At 38.9% G+C, this 9913-nt stretch overlaps 1 protein-coding gene across 2 annotated transcripts in view; it reads right to left on the bottom strand.

The window, feature by feature from the left end:
- Nucleotides 1-9640, bottom strand: part of LOC137973902 (zinc finger protein 345-like) — a 20035-nt gene extending 10395 nt beyond the window's left edge. The window contains exons 1-2 of one of the 2 annotated variants that reach the window (XM_068820796.1): nt 9581-9640; nt 1856-1953 (exon numbers count right to left, since the gene is read on the bottom strand). The gene's annotated coding sequence lies outside the window, so the exon portion shown is untranslated. The remainder of the gene's footprint in view (nt 1-1855; nt 1954-9580) is intronic. The other variant, XM_068820798.1, reaches the window with a different exon arrangement.
- Nucleotides 9641-9913: the final 273 nt, after the last annotated feature.

Here is a 9913-nt window from a genome sequence, read left to right on the forward strand (position 1 = left end):
AAGAACTCCCACCCCTATGCAATGGAGAAGTTGTGCCTGGGAGGCCTACAGATGGTACAAAGTGCGAGTGGAACAGCAAGTTGACGTGAGGTCACATGATCTCAGAACTGAGGTTGGACGGGTTTTCAGGAGAAATAGGAGACATCTCAGTAGCAGCAAGGAGCCAGCAGACCACAGTTGCACTCCTGTACCAATTAACATACCAGATGGAGTTTCCCCTGTCAAGTCATCAACGGCCCAACCAACCACCTCACAAGCAGTACAATCAACCAAGGAAATTGCGGAGGCAAATCCTCCCGAAAAACCTAACAGTGATGAAAGGCCTGCCGCAGTTCCACTACCGTCTACACCCGTGAAGCCTGTTAATTTGACAGTGACACGCAGTGGTCGTATTTCCAGAGCACCTAGTCACCTTAAAGCCACTTTGAATGAACTGGGAATTTTGTGTGAAAGAACATTTCGTTGAGAACTCATTAAAACAAAAGACCAGCATTGATTGAGAATCTTCATGTTTCACCAGCAACTCAGTTGTTACAGCTTAGTTTCTTTCGTTAACCAAGGAAGGGTGTGACAAAATCATGCTGTTTATAGCAGCCAACCAGATTGAACCATTTACACGTGTTCAAAATAGTCTTGTTTTTGTATTTCACAGTGCTTTGACATGGAGGCTTTGTAAGGTTTGTTTGCTGAATTAGTACTAATTAAAGCAGTTGAACTCCAGAGTATTTGCCAATCTTTTTACACACTGCACCACTAATTTTCGTGAGCCATACGATGTAGTATGCCTTAAGGGCTTATGCTACGAGTTTCTGTACACAAAAAGAGAATATCAGAGTTAATTCGTTCTACTTGATGATCTTATCAAAGCTTGCATCTCGAGCTTAAGGCACGTTGTGGACTGTTTAGTAGCCCTTAGGTAAATGCACTCAGTGTTTTCATCAGGGAAGGGGAGAAGGAACCCCATATCACAATATTACAAAAAGGACTTATAGTACATCCTTTGTAGAATTGGTCTCCATAAAACTCTCACTCAACTTATGACAACAATTTTTTTGGAGAATGAGCTTGTGATCAACGGCAATGTAAACACACTTTAAAGATGATCTACAGTCAACTGTGGTGTTCCCTTTGACCTAATCCTTGCTTTGCTAAGTTTTCGTTTCTATTATTTACCTTAAGAATAGTTTGTTTAATAGTTGTTAGTATAATTACATAGGTGATTATTGAAACTTCTCTGCACGGATAGGTTGTTGTTTTTTTTTTTCAAAATGGCCGTTGTTTCGTCTATGTGACAGACAAAGGAGACAGACAAAGTTTTAAAGACATTTCTCAAACAATCACTTACATAATTATACTAAAACACTTATTATTCACCTAAGGCTTGGTGAATATCGGTGAATAAAAACCGAGACAAAGATATTCACCTGGCCTTCACAAATAATAATTGTTAATTAGTACATGCAGGTACCCATAAGGGTTGAAACGTGTAATGGCCCCTTGTGTGCTAGGACACAAGCTTCTGAATATTCGATTTGCTAAGTACCATGTTTGGAACAACAAGAGTGAGGGGTTTCCAAATAATTATGGTACTTAGCACTGGAACATTCAACCAATCAGTTGGCACTGAATATTCGGAAGCCGTGAACGCGCGTTACACGTTTCAACCGTTATGGGTTTCTGGTACTTGTGCATACCACACAAGTAAATGGTGCTCTCCACGCGCACCGATTGGTGGTTATCCAAGTAGTTTTCACCTAGAGTACATTGTAGTCTCAGAGTAGCTGCACAAGATTTGAAATTTCCAACCACATTTTACAAAAATTCCTCAGTGTCAGTCAAAGTGATGGATATTTACCTCCACTTCGGTCTTCGGTGAATAATTCTTCATTATAGGTCTTGACTTTCACTCAACAAAACAAACACTGTGATTGGTTGATTCTTGATCACCTGCCCCTGATCAAAGAGAAAATAATGTATCCCGACCGGGGTACAATTCCGCAGTTGTTGCGGGCTCCGGACGACAGCGTTTGTTTTTTGTTTGCTTGGCTACAATTGTTGGAGGGAAAGTCTAATTATATAACAAAGCTCTTAATGTCTGATTCCCCGGGAAAGCAGTTTTCCTCGAGTCCTGACGTTTCAGGACTCTTGGGAAAACTATCATAAACATCGAGTCGGGTTTTGATTCATCTCGTTTTATTTGTAACAGCGATCGATTCGAGTAAACTACAATTTGCGAACTGAACAAAAGTTCAATGAACATTCACTTAAACTGAAATCAATCGTCAGTCATTATATCTGTACAAAAAAAAACTATTTTTGGAATGTCTCGTGTCTCTGACGAAAAACATAAGCAACAACTTTCCTGACAAAAACAAAAGTAACTGTTCACCTTGGGAGCATACATTAAGTGTATATCATTGTTATGCAAATAATTTGCGGAGTACAGCGTTATATAGTATTGTCGTAGTCCTCATTTTATCATTTTATTTAAGTTTTCTTACTCCTTTTATCGTGTCATTTCATCAAGGTTAGCATTCAATGATTAGCGACAAATAACTCTATCAGTTATATGGCGTTCCATCTCCGCCAAAAATCGAAGTTGTAACGCAACAGCCAACTTTACAAATCGACATCGGACTATGTCATGTCAACATTAATGTTCACGTAAACAAACTTCGAACTTACCAACACAATGTCGCTAAATGCAAATCAACTTCCAACTTAAACGATCAACTTTTCATTTTACGTCCGTAATATCAAGTTTTTAGCTCAACTTTACATTTCGTTTCGTAAATACCAAGTTCATAAGTTTAGACTTCATACACATAAACATCGACTTCTGTTATATAATCAAAATGTTCAACAGCGCGTTTGAACCTACGACTTCAACACAGACTACGATAATTTGTAACGCAATGTCGGACTTTGTCAGATCAAGTTCAACATTGTAGCGCCATGTTCGTCGTTACCTCTCAAAGTTGAATGTTCATTCTTACCGCGAGCCCAAATCCGCCAATAATTATAGGATGTTAAAAATTGACGTCATTGACTCGGAGCTACACGCACGTGGTTGCGGTGTTCGGTCGCGGTTCGCGAACCGCGATTGTTCTCATGTTTATTAGAATTTATTCCTTGATTTACATAAATGGAGAATCAGAACAACGGCCAACTGAACCAGTTACGAAATACCCTTTTCCGGGTAGCAGACCGGCTGACCTCTTTGCAGAACAGCCAGAATAACCACTAGAAGGTAAGGTCAGCTAAATAATAAGATCCAGGGGCACCCAACGACCAATTTGTTGTAAAATGTATTATTATACCCCAGTTAATGTAAATAAATGTTATTAAGGCATTTTCAGGTGTTTTCCAGTGTTGCTGGGAAAACATTATCTGTTCCTTTTTCCCCGCAAGACACACAAGAAATTTCCCAGCCAGCTAGATAAAATTGGTTGGTTTCCCAGCCAGCTGGTCATATTTATTTCCCAGCCAGGAATTAAATTACTTACTTACTTACTTACTTAATTAATTAATATATATAACAATGAAAAGAATAATAATAATAATAATAATAATAATAATAATAATAATAATAATGATAAAAATAATAATAATAATAATAATGATGATGATGATGATGATGATGATAACAATCACAAGACTTATATTGATAATGATAATGGAATGATAATGTGAAACACACAGCTGTAGTTCTTGTGTTAGTATGATACTCTACATGTACTGCTGTCTCGAGCAATTTGAATTTTATTAGACTTTGTCACCCTGGAAAGCGAGCACAGAAGTCATAATGCCTAGCAACATTGTACACAAAAGCAATAAAATACTTGCTAGAATAAACCTGTATTGTCTACAATAAGGCAGAACAACTGGAACCTTGAACTAGCACTTCATTTTACATTTTTATTGATCTCTTCAGTTACACAATTGCTAGTATCCAATTCCTTGCTATTTCCATGGTAGCCTGAAAAATAATTAAAAAGGAAATAAATTAGAGACCAATATTAATTGGGTAGAGCCAGCAGTAATGCTGATTGAGTTTCAGATCTAGCTATGGACTCACTAATCATTGTTATCACAGGGGACCCACACAAAGGGTGAATTTAGAAGCAATGTATGAGAATAGCAAAAAGTTCCATATTATTGTACAATCCTGGGATAAATATTTGCATATAAGATGAGAATAAACTAACCTTCATCCGAAATGTTCTGCTGTGTCGTTATTGTGGCTGCTTGTGGGAAAGTTTAGCGATTTCAAGGACTTGTGTTGCTCTGGTAAAAATTGCTACAATTTGCCATTTTCAGCCATAATAACAACAGATAGTTTATCCTCATCTTGTGTAAATATTTATTGCAGATTAGTAAAATAATAATTATGGAAGTTTTTGCTATTCTCATAAATTGCTTCTAAATTCACCCTTTGTGTGGGTCCCCTGTGATAACAATGATTAGTGAGTCCATAGCTAGATCTGAAACTCAATCAGCATTACTGCTGGCTCTACCCAATTAATATTGGTCTCTAATTTATTTCCTTTTTAATTATTTTTCAGGCTACCATGGAAATAGCAAGGAATTGGATACTAGCAATTGTGTAACTGAAGAGATCAATAAAAATGTAAAATGAAGAGCTAGTTCAAGGTTCCAGTTGTTCTGCCTTATTGTAGACAATACAGGTTTATTCTAGCAAGTATTTTATTGCTTTTGTGTACAATGTTGCTAGGCATTATGAAATCTGTGCTCGTTTTCCAGGGTGACAAAAGTCTCCTAAAATTCTAGCCTGCGTAGCATGGCGGTTTTTGTCGAGCCGGGCGCACGAGCGGCGAAGCCGCGAAATTCGCGCGCGAAGCGCGCGAGAACGAGCGGCGAAGCCGCGAGAAAAATAAAAACCGCCTGCCCGGATTCGAGGGGTTTTTGACTGCCGCCCCCTTCACATCATTTTGACACCCGCGGTGACAACTTGTCTGGCTTCAATTTCCCCAGCCAATCATAGGCTTGATAGTAATATGAAACTTCGCGAGAAAAGTGTGGCACGTTTGGCAAGAAATCAAAACAAATCCTCATGCTCTTTCGTCTTTTTCGATGGCTACGAAGGGCGATACGCCGAAAAAGCCTGGCAATGTTCAACGGGCTATTTCAAACGTCAATGATAATTGTAGATTGTGTTGTTGTCCGCTAAAGATTAAATACGGAGAATTAAAAAAAAAATTCGTATATTTCAACGCAAAACCTTTTCAAGGTCTCGAAGCGCGAAGGATGCATACAAGGTCTGACTCTGGCAGAACTCTGTTCACATATTGGACTGGAAATTGAAAAATCCGACACGTTCTCTGATCGAGTATGTACGAAAATATGGTACGAAAATACGGAACGCATTTGATTTCCATACCTTCATCGGTGCTTGAACTTTCAAGTAAGTCTTCCAAGTAATACCTTCATCGCCTCAAACTTGAAAAGAGAGAAGGATAACTCGGCTGTGATGGAAGTTGATGACCATTCTGGTAGATTCAAGCGGCTTTTGCCAACAACTATTTCATCGCCAGATAGAAGTCCTCAAGCCAGATAAGGGGAAAAAAGCGACTGGACAAAAATCATCAGCGAAAATATCCTTAAGTTTTAAAGATGTTTCGAGCTCTGTGGTTAACACTGACAGCGATCACAACGAACTCTCTACTTTGAACACAGCGGATGACTCACCTCAGGAAGCTGGCGAACTTTTTCTCTCATATCTAAACGTGGAAGACTTACTTGAAAGTTCAAGCACCGAAGCTAAAGTGGTAATTGTTAACACGGGTGGTCGCGTTGAAACGTTCAGCTCGTTTCATGATAAGACGAAATCGATAATAGTAAATCTGTGCAGAAAAAAATGGAAAACGGTAGCGAATTTGACATTCTGTGTGTGATTCGTCGACCACAATCGTCGACACGGCTCGATGTAGAGCACTGTCTTCTTTTAAAGCGGCAAGGAATGCCTTTCCTAACACCGTCTCAGCGGAGCGATGGAGAAATTGAGGTGGACTCTCTCGAACCGCATTCAGTGCTTCCGTCGTAAGTTCCATTGCCGTGCAGTTCAGCGACAACATTTCGGAAATCTGGTCGTCTATAATACATTTCAACGGGGCAATGACAATCACACACGTTTTCGATGAAGAGATTTCTTCTTTGGCAAGAGCGAAGGCAGTATATATCATGCTCTTGCCAAAACCTGTTTGCAAAATTGCCATGACGTCTCTCCCATGAAGAAGATTGTTAAGGGCCGTTTCCTGCTCTGGCTTCAACAAAACTGCACTATTTCCCGACGAATATTCAAGAGCGACAACGCTCTAGTTAATGCTTATGCGATATTTTGATTTTGTTTTGACGAGAAGATTTGTTCAGTCTCTCGAAACTCTCCCAAGGGAAATTACCAAAACATTTGATTGACGTTTCAGTGCTCTCAGCCAATCCGAAATTCGCGTGCACTGGTGAACGCATAATTCAAAAAACCCCATGAATTTGGGCAGGCGGGAATTCAACTCGACTCTTCACCAATCCTCTCACGGCTGAGCCACTCGCTTTCACGGCTTCGCAACCAAATCAGAAGCACTCGCGCACGAAAATCCCGCCAGCTACGCAGGCTACTAAAATTCAAACTGCTCGAGACAGCAGTACATGTACAGTATCATACTAACACAAGAACTACAGCTGTGTGTTTCACATTATCGTTCCATTATCACTATCAATATAAGTATTGTGATTGTTATCATCATCATCATCATCATCAGTTTTTCAGTTTCAGTTTCGTTTTTATTATTTATTTTGCATAAAATATCATCACAAAACGATGCAATGCTCGCAGTTAGCTATAGCTAGTCAAGGCGAGCATTGCTTACAAGTATATTCCAGATAAAATGGTTACAAATACATAACTACACATTCACATAAAAAAACAAAATAAAATAAATTAGTTTGAGAATACAGTTAGTGCAGTGGAGAACACCTTAAAACTTGTACAGTATAACATAAATAAACATGAAAAAAGTAATTGAATAAATAAATTTTTAACTTCATGACATACTGAACTAAGGAGTCAAAAATTGCCAATATTATTGAAACATCAATGTGATCATCATATTTTAGCAGTCTTTGGAAGAGGATATCATCAACATAATTTTTGAAGTTAGATTTTGACATCTGGCGGACTTCACAAGATACATGTATGATATTCCAAATTCTAATGCCAATTCTTGAGAAAGATCTTTTTTGAATATCTATTCTCGAACGTTTAAGAAAATAATTTCCTCTTTGCGATGATCTTGTCTCATAAGGATGAATATCAGCTTGATGGGTGAATAGGTTAAATATATTAGGTGTCAAGTTGTTTGTTAAAAAATGCATCATCACACCCACACACATACATTAAGTATGGTTGAATGAGTGACCTGTAGATGTAGTGTAAAGTACTCAGCAGTACAAAATGCCTTATCCTAGAGATAATACCAATTGATTTACTTATTTTTGATGCAACATGAGCAATGTGGTAACTCCATGAAAGATTTTCATCGATGAGCACGCCTAAGTATTTGATGAACTTCTTACGCTCCAAAGAGATATAGCTATTAGTGTGATGGTCAAACACCTCTAAGTTTACTTGATACAGTGTACATGTAGTTCAAGATCTTTTGTCTTGGTCGATATTTGGTAATAAATATGATCAGCTGGCTGGGAAACCAACTAATTTTATCTAGCTCGCTGGGAAATTTCTTGTGTGTCTTGCTGGGAAAAAGGAACAGATAATGTTTTCCCAGCAACACTGGAAAACACCTGAAAATGCCTTAATAACATTTATTTACATTAACTGGGGTATAATAATACATTTTACAACAAATTGGTCGTTGGGTGCCCCTGGCTGGATCTTATTATTTAGCTGACCTTACCTTCTAGTGGTTATTCTGGCTGTTCTGCAAAGAGGTCAGCCGGTCTGCTACCCGGAAAAGGGTATTTCGTAACTGGTTCAGTTGGCCGTTGTTCTGATTCTTCATTTATGTAAATCAAGGAATAAATTTTAATAAACATGAGAACAATCGCGGTTCGCGAACCGCGATCGAACACCGCAACCACGTGCGTGTAGCTCCGAGTCAATGACGTCAATTTTTAACATCCCATAATTATTGGCGGATGAACATGGCGCTACAATGTTGAACTTGATCTGACAAAGCCCGACATTGCGTTACAAATTATCGTAGTCTGTGTTAAAGTCGTAGGTTCAAACGCGCTGTTGAACATTTTGATTATATAACAGAAGTCGATGTTTATGAGTATGAAGTCTAAACTTATGAACTTGGTATTTACGAAACGAAATGTAAAGTTGAGCTAAAAACTTGGTATTAGCGACGTAAAATGAAAAGTTGATCGTTTAAGTTGGAAGTTGATTTGCATTTAGCGACATTGCGTTGGTAAGTTCGAAGTTTGTTTACGTGAACATTAATGTTGACATGACATAGTCCGATGTCGATTTGTAAAGTTGGATGTTGCGTTACAACTTCGATTTTTGGCGGAGATGGAACGCCATACTGTTAAACATCTTAAAAATGTAAAGCCATCATGGCATGGCGTTGATCGAGTGGTAATTGGAACTATTGTAGTTATGATGGCGAGAGTCACAGAAATGGATTCCACAATTGACAACTTTTTAGCGGTCTAAACAATAACAAGACAGGCTTAACTGCATAATACCCTGCCACTCGAATAAAGTTCTGCGTAGCTGGCTAAGCGGTACGCTGAAACTAATAAATTCACGTTGAAGTATGTAATTTATTCAAAACAGTGTTTCTCGTTCTTAAAGCGTGACTCGCGAATTAAGCAGTGATCGATTGTGAATTTACGGTTCGATTAACTACATTTTTCACGAGATCGTGTAAAGAAAGCGCTCGTTGCAGTGATTAGATTATGCCAAGGCACTCTAACATTTTCGCTTTCAATTTACGGTTTGGTTGACTACACTTTTCACGAGGTTATGTGAAGTAAATAGCACTCGTTTACTGATTAAGCCTTAGCGGTCGTTTCAGTGATTAAGCCTAAACCCTCTTTTAACATTTTAGCTTTCAATTAACGGTTTGGCTAACTACACTTAGCTCGAGATCGTGTAAAGAAAATAGCACTCGTTTATTGATTAAGCCTAAGCGCCCGTTTCAGTGATTTGGCCTAAGCACGCTTTGTCCGTATCGGTACCGCGTAGTCTGACAGCTGTTATTGAAGATAGCCAATTTATTTGCTTGATGAATAAATAACATAGTTCAACTTGAATTTGTTAGTTTCTGCGAAACCGCGTAGCCGGCTACGCAGAACTTTGTTCGAGTGGCAGGGTATTCCGCAGTTACTCCAAAAGCATTGCAGACAACGAATAATTCACGAAGATCGACACGAAACTGAGAAAATTATATATTAGACTGCCTGACTCGGTGTGTTTTCAAACATTTTATCCTGTTTTTGCTGCAAGACATCTAGACACAGCAATTTTCCGCGAAGGAGAGCACAGGCCCACAAAGAGACTTATCTCTCACTTAAAATGCAGTAAAAGCTTTCTTACCTTCAGTAAAATGCTGTGCCACAATACAACAGACTTGCCACAAGCCACAGCGCGTCTCCCAAACCGAAAATGTACTGGACACTAACCAAAATACTGTTAAAAGAGTTGGTACCTAGTACTTGTAACGCCTGCTTCATTTTAGCTTTTAGCGGGAAATGTGAATAAATTTATCCGGTTCTATACACAATTTGCTGTGAAATACTTTTGTTTGTACACAGAGCTATCAAAAAGAGTGAGATGATTGCTGGAGATTGGGCCCAAGGAGCAAGTGTCGTGTGGCGGGGGCGCCAAACAATTCTAGGGGGCTCCGGGGGCATGCTCCCCTGGAAAAAA

This window comes from Montipora foliosa, chromosome 10, assembly GCF_036669935.1.
Source record: "Montipora foliosa isolate CH-2021 chromosome 10, ASM3666993v2, whole genome shotgun sequence".
Classification (NCBI taxonomy): Eukaryota; Metazoa; Cnidaria; class Anthozoa; order Scleractinia; family Acroporidae; genus Montipora; species Montipora foliosa.